At 43.8% G+C, this 17,382-nt stretch overlaps 1 protein-coding gene across 7 annotated transcripts in view; it reads left to right on the plus strand.

The window, feature by feature from the left end:
* Positions 1-17,382, plus strand: part of RAB27B (RAB27B, member RAS oncogene family) — a 179,420-nt gene that overhangs the window by 18,657 nt on the left and 143,381 nt on the right. For 2 of the 7 annotated variants that reach the window (XM_053296797.1, XM_053296796.1), the window contains exon 3: positions 6,888-6,924. The exons of the other annotated variants lie outside the window; for them this stretch is intronic. The gene's annotated coding sequence lies outside the window, so the exon portion shown is untranslated. The remainder of the gene's footprint in view (positions 1-6,887; positions 6,925-17,382) is intronic. 7 annotated transcript variants of the gene reach the window in all.

Below are 17,382 nucleotides of genomic sequence, written 5' to 3' on the forward strand. Positions count from 1 at the left end.
CAAGGGACTTAAAACAAAAGTTATGCAGCTTGCTATGAGCGTGATTAACAAGAATCACAAGCCAGGCAACCAGGCTATCAACGGTGGGGCGGGGGGACTGAAAGCTAACTAGGAAAAGAAAAAACACAGCAAGTATTTGACTCTGTTGTTTGGAATGGTGTTCAAAGCTTTCTGATCGGGAGGATCAGATTTAACTTGATCCTTTTAACTTTAATTTTTCCAAGAAAAGCTGAACCATATATATGGCTCTGAGCACAGATGCTTCTTCTTCATTTTAGGAAAAAAAGTGTTAAGATTGAGTAAATGTGTGAGGCTGCCCCCCACCTTCATTTCATAGGATGCTGAAGAAATTTCTAGTTTCTAGGCAGAATATGGTAGAATCCTCTTTTGTGGTCTGCCCACTTCCTTCTTCCTTAATGGTTGAAAGTCACATTAGACACATCTTTCCTACACAGAGAGAATGTGCGTGCACACATTGCTGCCATTAGAACAGCAGTCAGGCCTATTTTCAATTGTGAAAAGGTTAAACAATAATAAAGAAAGGTGAACTTGTAGTGCAGGCAGCCGGTATCTGCTTCAAAATGCCGCTGCTCATGATGTGCCCATTAGCACACCAGAGGACCCAGATCTGCTTAGCTTTGGATCCAAGGTAGGGCCAGACTACATATGGCATTAAGTGCATCACCATCTAGTTATTTGAAGTTAAACTGACTGACATACAGAATAAAGATTCAATGGTGTATAAAGGGAGCAGAATTTCCCAATTGACTATGTCAGTGAGGAAGGGGCAATTTTTGAGGCCCACGCCTTCACCAGGAAACCCTCTATGCCACCTGTAAATATGTCCCTGAGGGCTGTGCAACCCTTCAGGACATATTTTTGGGAGGTACAAAGGGCTTCCTTGGGAAGGAGAGGGTGCCAAAAATGGCCCCTTCCCCATTACACTGGTGCAGTTAGTTGGCAAGTTCTGATTGGCTGCACTTTTGCTGCACCAATGCATCCTTGCTCTGTATGTCACCCACTATTTTAACTATTTCGACTAATTTAAAAATAGCTGCCACATGGAGGCCCAAGCCAGACTGAGACCATGGCATGGGGTGTGTTTAAACCCATACCTTCTGCACATTTACTTGCTAAAATGGCTATTTAGCTGGTTAAAAGCAACTATTTATCACATGGCACATTTACCTGGTAAAAACAGTGACACGGGGAAACATTATGGCACAGAAGAAAAGGCTCAAACACTCCTACTTTAGCACTGTAGTCCCAACTCTCTTTGTAACCCCAAACAGCTGTTGTTTTTAAGTGAAATTAGCCCCTAATTTGATAATGACTCAGTTAACACCACATCTCTTCAGGCTAATATGTAACTTGTCTGAAGTTGCTGTATTCAGAACTGCAATAAGAAACTCACTGCTTATGTGCCTGCACACAAAAAGAAGGCAGTTTGTGGGGGGAAGGAAGTGCTGTTTTGTTGGAAATTCTCTGTGGTGAGAGAATCTCCATTCCATTATAGCAGAGTGCACAGAGGCACAACACAGCGGATTTAGTTAGGCTTGCGTGTATGCTGAGAGTAATGTAACTTGGAGCCAATTCATAGTTTCAAATCAATATATAAGCATTTATTAAGGAACTCCATTCTAGAAAGGAAAGTGAGGAGTTAGGATCTCTAATCTATTTATCTAGCTGGATGCAGATGGATTCTGCATCTTCTCTGCACACATGGTGCAGGGAGAGAGGCTTGCCATGTGGCAAGGTAGAAGGGCAGGTAGGGAAGAGAGAGAGAGGAAGGAAGTTAATCCCTGAGATTAGCAATTTACATATCCAAAGGGATGGTGTCAGAGCAGTAGAGGATGACCAATGTCTTGACCCTCTAGCCCTCTGACTCACTAGTCTGTCCTCCACTGTCTGAGACAAGAGACAGTGCAAAGTCCTTTAACTTCTAACAGTTTTTATGGCCTTTTCTAGAATATTTTGCTCTTCCTTTCTGGTCTCATCTTGTTCACGTCCAAAATGGGATAATTACAGCCAAGAGCCAAGTAGAATTCAGACTAGTAAGTCATGACTAAGCACCATTGAAATCAATGAGTTATAACTAACCAGACCCATTAAGTTCAGTGGGACTTAGTCATGACTAACTTTGTGCTTTGCTTGGATTCAATTGTTGGATGCATTATGAATAATGTGGATACTGGCTGACATACTGAGGAAAATTACTCAAAGTAGTCTCATTGAAATTAAAAGAACGAGTTAGGCACTGATTGTATTGATTACCACATTATTCAAGTTAGGCTCTGCCTAACTTGTCCTTGTAATTTCAATGGGACTTCTGCTTTGCGCAATTTCCTTCAGTATGTCAGCCACTTTCAAAAGCGGTATGAACACTCAGTAAAGCCTTGATTGTGCTTTTCGGCAAAAATACCTTGCTGCTGTTGGAGACAAAATCAGACAGAAGCTTCCAGACTACAGTTCTTGTGGGATAAGGATAAGGCCTGATGAATATAGTAGGGTGGATTTAATAGATTTAAATCCAAGTAACGTGATCCCCGCTACCTATATCGAGCAGCAGTGATATAGGAAGATGCTGAAAGGCATCATCTCATACTGCGCCGGAGATGGCAATGGTAAACCCCTCCTGTATTCTGCCAAAGACATCCACAGGGCTCTGTGGTTGCCAGGAGTCATCACTGCTGACTTTACGGCACAACTTTACCAACTTTACCGTGGATTAAGCCAGTTGTTCCTTGGGAATTATTGTCAACTAATTATTCTCAAGAACTGAAACACGAGCAGTTTAGCACTTATCTTGTGTCATATCCAGGGACAGGGAATTAATGGCACTGTTCCCTTCAGAACAGCCAGCCTCCAGAGAGTCCCCTTCCTTTTCACTAGAACAAACCCTGCTGCTATCCTGTATTAAGAGCCCTGTCAGGGAGCTGTATATAATTCTCTTTAGAAAACCAGTTGAGCTACCAACTGCTGTACTGAACCTGATTTCAGTAGCCAGATTTCAACAGCCAACAGATCTTGTATACAATACTACTGGGCTAGTTTTAGGGTTGCCAACTTTGACAGAAGCTATTCCTAGAGATTCCCCCTCCCCAATATTTTTCATAATATCAAGCCATTAAGTTTCCAGAATTTGTTTTTATGATGACCTGGAGATTAATTCCTGGAGACTCCTGGCCCATCCTAGAGGGCTGGCAACCCTAGCTGATCGACACATTACAACCACCACATGGAGGTCTGGGGGAATCTTGTGGTAGCAAGCATGACTTGTCCCCATAGCTAAGCAGGGTCTGCCCTGATTGCATATGAATGGGAGACTTGATGTGTGAGCACTGGAAGAGATTCCCCTCAGGGGATGAAGCCGCTCTGGGAAGAGCAGAAGGTTTCAAGTTCCCTCCCTGGCTTCTCCAAGATAGGGCTGAGAGAGATTCCTGCCTGCAACCTTGGAGAAGCCACTGCCAGTCTGTGAAGACAATACTGAGCTAGATAGACCAATGGTCTGACTCAGTATATGGCAGTTTCCTATGTTCCTATGTAATGTTAGCAAGTGTAAAGTGATGCATATTGGGGCAACACCCCACCCCCCTCAACTTCACATATACACTGATGGGGTCTGAACTGTTGGTGACTGACCACAAAAGGGATCTTGGGGTCATGGTGGATAGCTCGTTGAAAGTGTCGACTCAATGTGCAGCACCTGTGAAAAAGGCAAATTCCATGCTAGGAATCATTAGGAAGGGGAATGAAAATAAAACTGCTAATATCATAATGCCCTTATAAAAAACTATGGTGCAGCCACATTTGGAGTACTGCGTGCAGTTGCGGACAGGGACCTAGAGCACCTTCCTTATGAGGTAAGGCTACAACACTTGGGGCTTTTTACTTTCGAACATGTTGTTCTAGTAAGAACTAATCAGCCTACTTTCCTTTCACTGTATCTACATCTGGACTAAATTTGGTGCAAATTGAGGTCCACAAGTTAGGGTCCCTGTGGGTCACTCACTACAGCTGTTCCAACTTTGGTTCAAAACAGTTAGATAGTCCTCAAGTTATTGCATGTGCCTCAAAAGTTTATGCATCCACCATCTTGGATTGGGGTGGGTGACATCATCACAAACTACACCATTGGGCCATCCCTATGTGTCCATTCAGCTGTAGCAAATTTGGTTCAAATCGGTTAGACTGTCCACAAGTTAATGCACTTGTACCTCAAAAGTTAACGTCTCCATCATCTTGAATTAGGGTGGATGACATCATCACAGTCTTCACCACTGAGGTGTCCCTATGTATCCCTAGAGCTGTAGCAAATTTGGTTCAAATGGGTTAAGTAGTTCACAAGTTAGTTCACTTGTGCCTTAAAAGTTTATGCTTCCGCCATCTTGAATCAGGGTGTATGACATCCACCTTAAAAGTTTATGCTTCTGCCATCTTGAATCAGGGTGGATGACATCATCACAAACTACACCATTGAGGTGTCCCTGTGTGTCACTCACTACAACTGTACGTGATTTGGTTCAAATCAGTTAGACAGTGCACAAGTTAGCCCATTTGCATCTCAAATGTTCATGCATCCACCATCTTGGATTAGGGTAGATGACATCATCACAAACTACACCATTGAGGTGTCCCTATGTGTCCCTACAGCTGCAGCAAATTTGGTACAAATTGGTTAAGCAGTTCACAATTTAGCCGACTTGCACCTCAAAGGTTTACGTGACTGCCATCTTGAATTGGGTTGTATTACATCACCACCAACTATGCTGTTAAGGTGTTCCTATGTGTCACTCACTGCAACTGTACCTAATTTGGTTTAAATTGGTTAGACAGTCCACAAATTAGCCCACTTGCGCCTCAGATGTTCATGCGGCCACCATCTTGAATTGGAGTAGATGACATCATCAGATACCATGCCATTTGGGCATTCCTATGTGTTCCTATAGCTGTAGCAAATTTGGTTCAATTTGGTTAGGCAGTTCACAAGTGAGCCCACTTGTGCCTCAAAAGTTTACGTGTCTGCCATCTTGGATCGGGTGGATGACATCATCACAAACTACATCATTGAGGTGTCCCTTTGTGTCCCTACAACTGTACCTGATTTGGTTCATATTGTCCAGGCGTTGTGAAGTTGATAGCAGGGTGGGGGGCACACGGACACATGGAGACACACAGAGAATGCTGGTTGATCTCATAAGCCTACTGGAAAGTAGGATTAAAAAGACGACTGAGGGGAGACATGATAGAGGTCTATAAAATCATGCATGGAGTGGAGAGAGTGGATAAAAATTATTCTCCCTCTCTCATAACACTAGAACCAGGGGGTCATCCCATGAAACTGATTGCCATTAAATTTAGGACTGACAAAAGGAAGCACTTTTTCACAAAAAAACATAATTCACCTATGGAGTTCTCTGCCATGAGATGTGGTGACAGAGACCAGCCTGGATGGCGTTACGAAGGGCGTAGATAAATTCATGGAGGATAAGTCTATCAGTGGCTAATAGTCTGATGGCTGTGGGCCACCTCCAGCCTCAGGGGCACAATGCCTCTAAATACCAGTTGCAGGGAGCAACAGCAGGAGAGAGGGCTTGTCCTCAACTCTAGCCTGTGAGGTTCTCAAGGACATTTGATGGGCCACTGTGTGAATCAGGATACTGGACTAGATAGGCCTTGGGTTTGATCCAGCAGGGCTGTTCTTATTATTTATTTATTTAATTTGATTTATATTTGATTTATATTTATGTTCTTAAGGTCACCTTAAATTGATTCACATGGTGGTTGCAATCACATAGTGTGCCATTGGTATACCATGGCACACATAGGGATGTGCACAAAACTGGTTTGCCAGATTTGGTTCAAATTTCAATCAGATTCGAACTGAACTGGGCATGTTCGGTTTTGCCCCCCAAATGGGAGGCCCGGTTTGGATTTGAACGAGTTCAGTGAGCCGGGTGCCATTAAATTGTGTTTAAGTTTGATTTACCACCACTGAGGGCTTTGGCAGCCTCAGGGGGTTCTACTGTGGCCACGGGGAGGGGTGTCTAGCAGCTCCCTATCCCCCCGCCAGCCTCCCTCCAAGTCTCCCTGGGGCATTTGGGGGGGGCTTTTTCAGCCCTGTTTGTGTGCTCGGCAGCCTGTTTGCATGACCAGGTCATCACCTGAGTCATGCAAATGGTCCCTGTGAACAAACAAGCGTAAAAGAGCCCCAAAATGGGCTGAAATGGCTCCAGACAGGCTGAACTGGCCCAGGGAGAAAGGGGGAGGCCAGCGGGGGGAAAGGGAGCTGCTGGAAGCCCCCACGGCTTCAGCAACATCCCCTGAGGCCACCAAAGCCCACAGCGGTGGTAAGTCAAACTTTTAAAAACACAATTTAATGTCACCCGATACACTAGAACCAGGCCCAGGGGGTTGGCTTGACCTTGAGCTGAACTGGGCTCAGTTGAGTTTGAGGTCGAGCCCTTGAACTGAACTGGCTCAAGATTGAGCTGGTTCGCAAATCCCTAACCACACAGTCTCGACAAGTTTAATTATAACACCTTGACTTTTCTTCATGGTTGTCTGTTGCAATACAGTGAAAATAGTTATGAACCATGAGAAGCTCACTTTGTGAAGCCTAAAATATCTAAACCCAACATAACTGGGACCTTTGATGAAATCTCTGCAAGACCTTGAAAACAGACCTCCCACTTTGAGAAACGTTTTCTAAACTACTGGGCAAGGAAACAAGTATTAGAAAAACTTCAAGTAACTTGAAGGAGTTATTTTGGTTCCTGACTAAAATCCTCATTGAATAGAAATTGCATTTCCACATCTCCTTTTCTCGTGGTTTGAGGAATATTTTGCAAAAGTGTAAATATGAGATTTCTTTTGTTGTTGTTTAGATCAGTTTGGTAGACAGAGATTGGGGAAAGGGACCTGGTAAGTAGACTGCTTAGTTTGCATTCTGAAATGATGCTCAGCTTGTCCCTCCCTGTTGACGGGCTGTGTTGTTTTAGTGGCTGACATCCTGAATGACTAAAAGCTAAAAAGGGCATGTATGCAGCAATAGCATCCCTGCTTTTGAAGCATGAGGTGGTGGTAGATTATCACCAATCTCCCCTTCCCCTGCAAGTGTTCTGTGCAGCATGAAATTCTGTCCCTGAGGGTTTCATAATCCTCAGAGACATAATTTTTCACTTGTCAGCGCGTTTCCAGGGAAAGGGAAAATGCCCCCCTCTGCATGAGCCCGCCCCCAGGCATCAGAAGTGGGTATGCTATTGCTGCACATGTGGTTTTTTTTTTAAGTTGCACATGCACAGCTTTAGTCAGGATGCTGGCCAGTGCATTTTGACTGTTTTTTATTAACTGCTATTAACTATTATTAATGTGTTCGGTCTTCCTTTCATATATTACTGTGTTATGGTTTTTAGCTTGCTTGTGTGCTTTTTTATTATTGAAAGATGGAATATAAATTTCTAGAATAAATCATGAGCTGCACTCTCCTTATTTTAGGGCTCTTTTGTTGCCCAGTAATGGGTTATATATCTGTGTCGGCTAGTAGGGTTGTTGTTGTTTTCTGTATGTTTGTGCAAAGGAGTTTGTGTTTAACTGCCCCAGTGGACTAAATGCATAACCAGGAAGGAACACTCAAGGAGCATAAACACACTAATTTTACTGAAACTGCAATGGTTCATTGAGGCAATATACCCAACACACAAGCAATGGGATGTAAAGTGATAGCAGCATAAGGCCCATTCACATGTTATGTTCAACACTTGAACAACGAATGTACAAAGAACACCAGTACAGATCTGTACACAGGCACAGTCATTCAAACGTTATTCTGAACTCAGGTACAGAATTACATTTCCTATCTGTACCATGCATTTGAAGCACCTGTGTCCTGGTTCACTTTTGAAATGAACACAGGTATAGTTATTCACACTAACATGTGTATGGGTGTGCAGAATATGTACACTCTTACAGCATAGTGTCTGAATCGGGCTATAATCAAGACTTAAAACAGATAAACCTTAATAAATGGATGAGCCTTCCAGACTCATAACACAGTATGACAAACCATAAGGAATACACGAAGAGATGAATGTGCAGTGCATTTGAATGCATGATGATGCAAGGTGATTTCTACAAGTTCTGCTCTGCTTCTTTACATCTTGACTACCATCCTGCACTTCCTCTTGCCATTATTCTTTAAAAAAAATAACCCCCCCAAAGCCCCGCCCACAACTCTTTTAAGTGTCAAGCACGGTCATAGGCCACCACTTGGAAATCCAACCTTGTAGCCCTGTAATATCCAGGGCAAAGGCTACAACTCTACATTTAGAGAAAGGCCTTCAAGCCATGAAACACCCTGATTAGGACATGTTGTTCATATCACATGTTGATTTAGATTTTTCTCTTTGTTGAACTCTTGGTGGATTGGGATTGGCTTCCTCCTGCTGCTGCTTTTTGTGTTCATCTGTTTATCAAAGCATGTTATTTTCCAAATAAAAAAGTGTATGAACAGTGGAAGCAGAATCTAATCAGCTTAAGTGTTGAATAAATACTGTATCACATTCTCCTGGCACTTTGAAGTGCTGGTCATTAGCATTTGCATTTTCCATTGTAATGATCTCATTACATTTGCCTTGTTCAGCAGGGGTTCTTAATGAAAGCTCAAAATCATACAGTTCAGGGTGTATTTTAATCGTTAATTTGCTGTGCTGCATTTACTGCATTTTGGACACACATGAGAACTTTTCCTCTGAATCAGGCACAGGAGCAACCTGTTCTTCCAGTTTGCCACAGAAGCTGAATTTGAATGGCACGAATTAACTGGGTGGCTCTTCTATCATGCACAGTTCCCTCTCAAACCAGGGCTGCTTGCTGCACAGTGCTGATTGGTTGGCTGTTATGTCAATCACGAAACCATTCCCTGCTCTTCAATGAGCAGCTATTCAAGAGTAAAAAACTGTGTTTAACAAGTGTTTAAATGTAGGAGGAGTAAAAGTGAGGGAAGCAGACAGGGAGGGCTCCAGGTTTCAGGGCCCTCAGCAAATTGTCCTCTAATCTACTTGGGAAGGCACTCCCTATGCTTCATCTTGGGGCTGCCTTGGCGAACGGGATGGAAGAAGGAGATCTTGGCTAAGAGAGGAATCAGAACTCTTTTAGGCCCCCTCACAATTCTTCAGGTGTTTCATCCATGCAAGAACCTCCAAAGTCATCTCTGTTTTCCTTCATGCAAAATTCAGTGGTGGCCTAAAGATATGTGAACTTCCTCCCTGAACCCTGATAAAATTGCCTAGTGTTGTCAGAACTCTTTCAGCTTCCTTCAGACGTTTCAGCCAGGGCCATAGCTATAATTGAACAAGTGGGGTGATGGAAGGGGGAAGGGGGCCCCACCAGCAAGGTAACAGCATGCCCTTCTCTCTTAACTGTTGATGTTGTGTGCATATATGAGGTGACTGTAGTAAGTATGTTAAAAATGTTTCTGAGCCAGGGAAATTTGTGCACACCGGTGTAGGTATGCAGGTGTCTGCGTACATGGGGAATATGTGATAATATTTGCAAAGGAGCAATAGAAAGGATCTGCTGAGGATGTTTCATTTTTCACCATGTCCTTACAGTTCTTCTGCAGCAAAGACACAGTGAGAGTGGAGAGGAGAAGGTAGGGGCCAAGGGCCTCTTTGCTTCTTGCCCCAGCAGGGGTTGGCCTTTGCTTCTGGTCCCAGGGCCTGCTCCAACCTTGCTACACCCCTGGTTTCATCCTAACAGGAAATCCCGAATTTGCCTCCAGCTTCACTTCAGGTAAAATGCAGCTGGTAACACTATAAAAACATGTTTATGACATGTTTTCTGCTGAATCACTTTCTGCTAGAGGAGGAAGCCCTGCTCAGGTACTGAGCTTGAACCTGGGTAAAGGGAGAATGGGGACTACCTGGCTAGGGGCAACTTTGCACTGACACACTGGACTGGGTCTCACGATCAGTGAGACCCGGTTTTTACTGGTGAGCGGGAAGAGCGAGCTAAGCCCTCTCTCCCCGCTCACGAGCGGGCCGGGAGCCCTGGGCAGCTGGATCGGCCACCCACATGATGGCTGGCCACGAGAAGGAGCCGGCGGGGAATGGGGGGAGTGGGGGCTGCATGGCCCCCGCAAGCCCCAGTATGCTCTGCGCGAGCGCGCAGGGCATATTGGGGAGACCCCCGGAGCCGGGAGGCGGCTTTTCGCCTCCTGGCTGGGGGTCTACTCATGAGTAGGCACAGTGCAAAGCCGCGCTGCGGCTACTCACAAGCCTAAAAAGCAGGTTTGCTGGAGCGCTCGCTCCACAAACCTGCTTTTTAGCAGGGGTTCTCGAGCGGGTTACCCTCTCAAGAACCACCGGGCTCGGCTGCGAGCCCGGTGGTTCTTACGGCCAACAAAAATTGGGCTAGGCTCTCCTAGCCCGATTTTTGTTGGTCGTGAGAATTGCCCCACTATGTGGCTAAGTCAGCTGCTCTTACTACACTCACTGCTTCTCTACAGAGGCAAGGGTTGAATGCAGTAATCAAAGGGTGTGGCCAAAGAGTGGATCATCACAGGGGACATGGCTAACTAGAGCGATCAGAGTATCATATTGCAAGCGTGAGTTTACAAAACAAAAGATGTTCAAGTCAGAGATACCTAAGAATGGTTTGTGGTCTCCACTGAAAAGAAGAGAAGAACAGCCCTGCTGGATCAGGCCCAAGGCCCACCTAGTCCAGCATCTTGTTTCACACAGTAGCCCACCAGATGCCTCTGAGAAGCCCACAGGTAAGAACCGGTGAGGATATATCCTCTCTCTTGCTGCTGTTCCCCTGCAACTAGTATTGAGAGGCATCTTGCCTCGGAGGGTAGAGGTAGCCTATAGCCATCAGACTAGTAGCCATTGATAGACCTGTCCTCATGAATTTGTCCAAGCCCCTTTTAAAGCCATCCAAGATAGTGGCCATCACCACATCCTGTGGCAGAGAATTCCATAGATTAATTATGTGTTGTGTGAAAAAGTACTTCCTTTGTCTGTCCTCATTTTCCTGGCCTTAAGTTTCATGGGATGGCCCCTGGTTCTAGTGTTGTGAGAGAGGGAGAAAAATTTATCTCTATCCACTCTCTCTACTCCATACATAATTTTATACACCTCTATCATGTCTCCCCATAGTCACCTCTGTTCCAAACTAAAAAATCCCAGATGCTGTAGTCTTGCCTCACAAGAAAGGTGCTCCAAGCCCCTGATCATCCTGGTTGCCCTCTTCTGCACCTTTTCCAGTTCTACAATGTCCTTCTTAATGTCTACATGAATTTTGGACTCAGCCAGGGCTACAATCTGCAAGTTTTTGAACTCTTAATAAAGGAGAACACAAACAAGGACAGTCCTTGATGAAGATTCCATGGATTTCACATCCTTGTGGCCACACTCCAGAAGAAGCATGTTCAGATAATGACCTCACCTATTTGCGGGGCTTAGGAAAGAAAAATATAGACATGTTCATGTCAGCTAGAAATGCTCCTCTTTTTGTGTGGCCAGCATGTTCATGCTTGGTTATTGTATCACCTTGCCAATGCATAGAAAATGGAAGATTGGCTCTGAGGGCTTAATAGGCAATTCTACAACTTTATCACCTGAACTCTGAGATGTAATGACTTTACAATCAAAAAATCAGCCAAGCTTCAAAAGAAAGAGCCAGCATTTCAATTGCAATGAGCTGGGTTGACATAAGACAACAGCCATGGGATTTCCCCCCCTACTGGGCCTTTGTATTTATAACAGTTCATTTCGGTGACAGCAAATTGCCTTTTATATTTGTGTTGTTTTTTGTTGTATCAAACTTATGAATAGCCTTTACTCTGCCTATCTCTGCTAAATGAACAAAAAGACACCTTTTAAAGTAGTGAAGATTTTATGTTTAGCAGAGGGAGAGCAACTGGCCCTATCCAACTCCAGCAAAACATCCTTTCAATGGCTGTTGCTGGTGTCTGCCTTATGTTTCTTCTTAGATTGTGAGCCCTTTGGCACAGGGAACCATCTCATTTATTACTGAAGTTATTATGTAAAATGCTTTGAGAACTTCTGTTGAAAAGTGGTATATAAATATTCATAGTCGTCATAGTAGTAATATCCGAGAATGTTGAGAAGCTTTGTAACAGCATGTTAGAAATGACTGGAAATCCAGGCACAACATATTGGTGTCCTACTCCTAAGGCTGTCTCAAAATGCACCCCACCTGAAAATGTCATCACCACTCATAGGCAGCAAAATTAGGTGGTGATTTGGTGGTTTTTGTGGGGGCCAAAATGGGGGGAAAGAGGGTGGCCTTTAAAACCAAAAACCAAAACCTTCCAGGTAATATCTAGGGTTGCCAATCATATTTACTTACATCCAAGCTCTGCATCATCTTGTTTCCAAGTCCTTGTTTCAGGAGGGTAGGGTCATAGCTCAGTAGTAGCATCTGCTTTGCATGCAGAAGGTCCCAGGTTCAGTTCCTGGGAACTCCAGGTAGGTTTTGGAAAGACTCCTGTTGTGTCTAAAACCTTGGTGAGCTGCTGCTAGTCAGTGGAGACAATATTGAGCTAGATAGACCAATGGTCTGAATTGGTATAAGGCAGCTTCTTTGTTCCTAAATGCTTTAAATGTAGGAGGAAAGTTGATGGTCCTTCAGATGTGTTTCTAACCCCCACTCCCCCCCCCCTTCTCATTCAGTGGTGCATGCAAGTTTCAAAGCATGGGGCAATATGATTTTGTTTTTGTTTTTTGTAATTTCTGATTGGTAACACTGCTGTCCTGATTCTTCAGATTAGATGCAGATGATCTGTGGCAGTCAAACATTTACTGCCAATGAGATCAATTTCCCCCTCCTTTGATATATTTTCCACTGCTCTGTCTAATCTAGTTTAAATGGTTTTTATGTTGCAGTAATACAGGATCTAAGTAAATTTTCTCATTATCCATGTAGCCAGGCAGTGATATGCAAGGATTCCGCAGAAGCAAAAGTTGCTTGTGGTTTTCATTCTGTGGAATATTAAAGGAGTAATAATATTGCCTCCTGTCCCTTCACTCATTTCCTTCCACTCCAGCTCTCACCAAATAATCCAAACTAGCCAACCCCGCACAGAGCATCTGTGCGCTCTTTGGGGCCAGCAGTTACCTCCCCCCACCTTCTGCCCCAGTCTCCGCTTCCAGGCCCAGCCGCATCTCCTCTCCACCTCCACTTCTGCCCCCCTTTCTTTCCCCCCTCCTGGGCCTTGCCTCCACGGCCGGGCCAGGCCCACCGCCGCCTCTGGCTTCCACGGCCAGGCCCGCCGCAGCGGCGACCAATCCTCCTGGGTGCGCCTCAGCCAATCAGGCGCATCCGCCACCCAGCCAATCAGCTGGGCACTGGGACGCACATTCCAAGGCACACCCAGGAGAATTATATATATAGATAGTCAAATTCTCCATTGAAACTACAGTCATAGGACCACTGGGATTGGTCTGAAGGCGCTTGATGCAACAACTTTGCTAAAGCTAAGTGGGATACTGGGGCTATTTAAGATCCTGGGATTGTTTAGTTAGCCCCTGATGCAGCCGTCCCACCCTAGCCACCATCTCCTCGAGCTCTGTCTAGAACTGATAACAATATAACACGGATGCAATGGGATGTAATCAGTCTACAGTTGCCAATGAAGTTTTCACAAGGCAGACTCATAGAAGAATTTTGAGGTCTCATAAAATAGCACTACAAAATGTGAACCTTTAAAGCCATTGAATTCTTCTGTAGCTTGGACTACTATCTAAGCCACAGAAGAATTCCCACCTTCCTTCTCCTACATCCCTGCCAACCTTCTCCAACCCTAAAAGGGACACAGATTGTTTTAGAGATAGATGAACTCCAACTTGGATTAACTCAGAAATAATTCAAGCTTTTCCAAAGGAAAAGAGCTTATATTTTTCTGAGACAATCAAAAGCTTGTAAAAATATCCCTGTCACACATAGTCCTCCCTGTCTCCCAAAGCCCTTCCCACCAGCCTCCACGCTATAAAACACCCTCTACCTTCCTTCCCTTCCCTGGTAAGCAGCAGTAGAGGCTGAAAGAGAATGGAGACTTGACAATGATTTCCAGTGTTTTTCAAACGGTTAAGGGGGTTGCCTTAAGTAAGGTAGTGGCCAGTAGTTCTGTTCTGCCTCAGACAAGAAATAATGGGCTCAAATCCCAACTAAGAGTTTTAGGCATTAGGAAATATATTATAAGGCTGTTCACATGACCCTAAACAGGGTTGGAGGAGCACCCAGTCAGGGTAGGAGAGCCATACACAGGTTATAGAATTTGCTCCAGTGAATTCAAGGCCTAGGGCAGAAGAATCCAGGGACTTCCAGATGTATTTCTAGCATTAGAACTAGCTTGAAGTCCCTTGCAAATCTATGATTCTCTGAAATCTATGATTCCCAAATCTGTGATTCTCTGTACAAAACCAGATAACGTTGTCATGCATTTTCCACAGTGCCTCAGGGATTATATTGGACTAACCTATGATGCCACCCCAAATACCACTAATTGAATTGGATATCTTTTGTTGCATTGCAAAAGTATATTTTGTTCAATGTAGAATTTTATCCGCTATAAAGGGAGATGAGATAGAGAAGGATTAGAAGGATTTTTCTCCAAATCAGTAGTTTAGCTGGCCATGGTTGCTTTAAGTGTTCTGTTCAACATTCCTGCACTTATTTTTAATTGACTCAAAAGATGGTAGGACACAAATGGAACAGCAGTCTTTGAATAATTAAAAGCCTGCTAATCCTCCAGAAATGTCAGGAGGTGCCCCAGTAATAACACATGACGTGCTCTTTCCCATGACCTGTTAATCGAAGGGCTCCTTTGCTTTGAATGTAAATGGCTGTGTGAATTTGTCATTTATAGCAAAAGTCCTTTGGGATGAAAGAGAAGGTAGAATTGGTTCCTAGGCAGACATTTTTAAAGATGTCAAATTAAAGCTGCAAGCTTGGTTTAATTGGTAGGTGAATCAACGAAAGCTTTAGTTGATTAACTGTGGGAGCCAATTTAAATCAGTTAAATGTTAATTGATGGGGGTGCATCCCAGAGTAGAGCATCCCCTTCCTTTCCTTTGTTGTTTCTCCTGCTAGTTCTGCCTTGTCTTCCACACCTCCCAAATTCTGCTTTATCTAGGATAATTTGGAGCATGTGCAGTTTAACACTTCTCCATTTCCTATGTTTATTTGCTCTCCCTACCAACTGCATTACCGATGCACATGTGTACATTGCTAAAACACTCCCCAAAAGCAATGGTTATATTATCATATTCAAGATTCTCCTTTGATGCAATCAATGAGGTGTTTTACTAATGTATACGTCAGCAAAACATTGCACAAAAAGAATCTTGGTGCAGTCATAGACACAATCACATCAATATATTTTTTGCAGTGTTTTGTCAATGTGTACACTGCTTCAGCAGTATATTTGTGTGTGTGTTTGGGAGAGGAATGCATTTTTCAGGTAAGGGAACTCTGGGGAGAAAGTCATATAAATATAGGATGTTGCTTCATGTGGAGTCAGATCATTGGGCCATCTAGCACAGTATTATCAGCATGAATTGGCATCAGCTATCAAGAATTTCAGTGTCCAGTCCTATGTGGAGATGCCAGGGATTAATCCTGGGATCTTCTGCATATTGTGCATATGCTCTACTGCCGAGGTAAGGGCCCCATGCCTAGACTGAGATGGCTTTCAGAAACATCTCTAGTTAATGGCACAGCTCTTTAGTTTTTGAAAATATTTTGCTGCTGTTGTATTATGGCAATAGGGAGTGACAAAATGTTAAAGGTGACCTTTCCTTCTTTCAGTGGGTGGTAGGCTTCTCTATTAAAATGTAGGTTTTCCTCAGTATCTCAAAAAGACATCCATATTGAAGTTTCTATAATAAGCAGATTTATTTACATGTAATAATTAACTAGTTAAAAGGCAACTAATTAATCAACTAAAATGATTTAAATCCATTGACTTTCTTTGGTAAAATGGTTAAGCAATAGTTTCCGTTATTACCATATCTTGCTAGAAAGAGAATTATTATTTTCTAAAACCCTAACATTTTGCTCCTCTCAGCACTATTCACACCCACCTGTCATTACAGATGTTATTACAGTCATCAACTTTATTCAGGAAAGAAAGAGACGTGGGTTTGATCTCCAGTTTTGCTTTAAATTTCCCCCAAAAAACTAGGCAGACTACTGGGTGTCTCCTGCTCTGCCTGACTAATGTAGATTGTAAGTGGTCTTGGCAAGTACTGTGCCACTTTTTAAGTCTATAGATAAATAGTGCCAGAAATAAGTAGCTCAATCCACAGCTCTATTCTGTGCTTCATTTCCAAAATGAGAGATACCAGGAGTTAGCCCTGCTTGGAACACCATCTGGAACCCACTCTAGTGCCAGATTTTTATTTTTGCAGTAGCAGCCAGTTAGGTTTTCACTAGGTAAAACCACTGCCAGTTGCTGCATGGTGATCAGCAAGGGAGGGGAAGTTCCGCCATTACCTTTGGGTCTGGGAAGCAGCAGGAGAGAGAAGGGATGCTGTACCTATCATCATGCAAGTGTCTGTTTTCTGCCTGCAGCATCTCATCTCCCATCACTAGGAGTGAGCACATTTGTAAGCACAAATCTCACATTGGTGCATGAGGTTTCCATAGCTCTGCAAAAAGGCCTGAAATATTTCATAAGCTTCTACACTGTGACCAGGGGCATAGCTAAGGGACAGGGGGCCCGTGTTCACCCCTCCTCCTGGCGGCCTCTTAGAGTGAGGGAGATAATGGAGAAAATAGGGAGGAGTGGAGCTGGGGGGCCCTCTGGAACTGGTGGCCCCAGGTCCTTTGAACCCATCCACTGAATTATAGCTATGCCCCTGACAGACCACCATCAGATTCTGGTGCCTCTTTTGTCTCATTCAGGCATGGATAAAATCACCTACCTGCTATCCAGTTTCAGACCACCTGCAATGCCTCAAGCAATAGCATTTGTTGCTGATTTTCCATTTATGTATTCCCGAATATTGGCCACGTATGCATGTGTGCATACACACACACATTTTTTTTCCTTTCAATAACATCGGAACAGTTTCTAGCAGTCTCCCACCTTTTGAGAGCCAAACCTCCCTAGTTTCATCAGGAGAACTGACTCATATCCTTCCATATCATTCTAACAACAGCAGCATGCTCCCTTACTCACTGTAAGGGGAAGTGTGGGCTAGACATCAACAGCTTGAAGTAAAGGAAGAAAGAGCAACGAGCAAAGAATTCACCATGATTCCAGGTGGATTGACTTAAATCAAAGCAATTGAAATCACAAGGCTGTAAGCCCTGATCATTTTTTTAAGTCAAGACTTCAGTTTGTGCATTATC

Source organism: Hemicordylus capensis, chromosome 2 (assembly GCF_027244095.1).
Source record: "Hemicordylus capensis ecotype Gifberg chromosome 2, rHemCap1.1.pri, whole genome shotgun sequence".
Lineage (NCBI taxonomy): Eukaryota > Metazoa > Chordata > Lepidosauria > Squamata > Cordylidae > Hemicordylus > Hemicordylus capensis.